Consider the following 1,617-nt stretch of genomic DNA (forward strand, 5'->3'; position numbering starts at 1 on the left):
GGTCCACTTAAGTTCGTGGAACTGAAGTTGAAAGTGGTTGAGAGTGCCCGTGTAACAGGGCGCTTTCAAATAATGGCGAATTTTTGCAACGCACACAACGCCGTCTTCATCCGTTACAGAATTCCGTACTGCGGTCACTAAAATAAATGCTATACGCCAATGCTCTTAGAGCGCGTTTGCTACGAAAAAACCCGCAAAATTACCAAGCGCCGAAACTGTACGATAGCGCAGTGGCAACAGTGCGCGCAGCTTCCATATAGGCTCCGTACAGTCGAGTTTGCGACTGCTCTGGCGCCATCTGCCGCAGCGACGCGACAGTATCGGGAAGGTGGCTCCGCAGCTCGACCGGGTCGATGCGTATTCTTTCCGGCGCGCTATACTTCGTCTTGGCCACGGTTGAAGCCGTTTTACTTTGTTCACCAGCTTTCTTTATTTTTGTGGATACGTCTTGCGACGGTGGAATGGCATGCGCTTCTTCGGCAAGCGTCGAAATTGACGGAGGAAAAAAAATTTGTCGCAGTTTCACCCGAAAGTCATAAGCATCAATTGCGATAGCAAATTAGTAGAGAGCTATACGGAGTTAGGATAGTAGATTTATCAGCTGTATAAACTTGGACCTGCAGCAGCACCAGCAACGCGCAGAACTGTTGTCGACGGCTTCGGCATTTTGCCCGCGTTCGCGCCGAACGCGCGCGGCGTTGGTGACTGTTGCCGGTGCCTTTGGGGGCTGTTTGGAGGTTTTCGACGAGATCATAATGGGGCACTCGTTGAGCAGCGTCGGAAATTTCGGCGTAGGAGACTGTTGCCGGTGCCTCTGGGGACGGCTCGGAGGTTTTCGACGAGATCAGAATGCATGGGACACTCTTCGCACAGCGTCAGATGTCTTACCCACCTTCTCGCCTCGCAACGTTTTTATATAAATACGCATTTGGTACCGCAGCTAAACGTCGCCTCCCCTCCCTCCGTCCCGTCCACCGACGGCCTTTCCCGCAACGGAAGAAGTCGCGTTTGCTCTCTATATATGGCGATTGCAAAGGAGGGAAGAGACTGCAGCCGTTCAAGGAGCACCGCGCAGAACGCGCGTTTGCGCTCCGACGTGCGTTCGCTCCCCATGAAAGCGCGCGTCCCTCGCGCCCTTTCGCTCGCACATACAGCATCCGGAGCGTGGCGACGATTTCATCGCCGTTGACGTCATACAGAACCTCAGGGCGACGGCTACGACGACGGCGACGCCGACGGCAGAAATCCGCTTTGGAGTGTCCATATAATTGCTATCGCAATAAAAGGCAAGTAGAACCGGCGACACTGCTGCCTAAAGGACTGTCACAAACACGAAGGCCAGCCCGGGATAACGTTGTACAGGTTTCCTGGCACGTCTTATGAAATCGAACGGTGAAAGAAATGGATCGCAGCTGTGAGGAGAGTAAAATAAGTCAGCTTCTTTCATATTTGTGAGAAGGGTTTGTTTTGTAAATCGTGCTACACATGCGCGTTTCACAGCTCGTTGTGCGACGCCAACGTCCATGGCCAGCTGCGTTACATTTACAAGAAATTTGTCACGACTGTGCTGATTTGAGGACTGCTTGCCGTTGTCTTAGCACTCGGTATGATCAGCAT

The sequence above is a fragment of the Dermacentor silvarum genome, chromosome 8 (genome assembly GCF_013339745.2).
Source record: "Dermacentor silvarum isolate Dsil-2018 chromosome 8, BIME_Dsil_1.4, whole genome shotgun sequence".
Classification (NCBI taxonomy): domain Eukaryota; kingdom Metazoa; phylum Arthropoda; class Arachnida; order Ixodida; family Ixodidae; genus Dermacentor; species Dermacentor silvarum.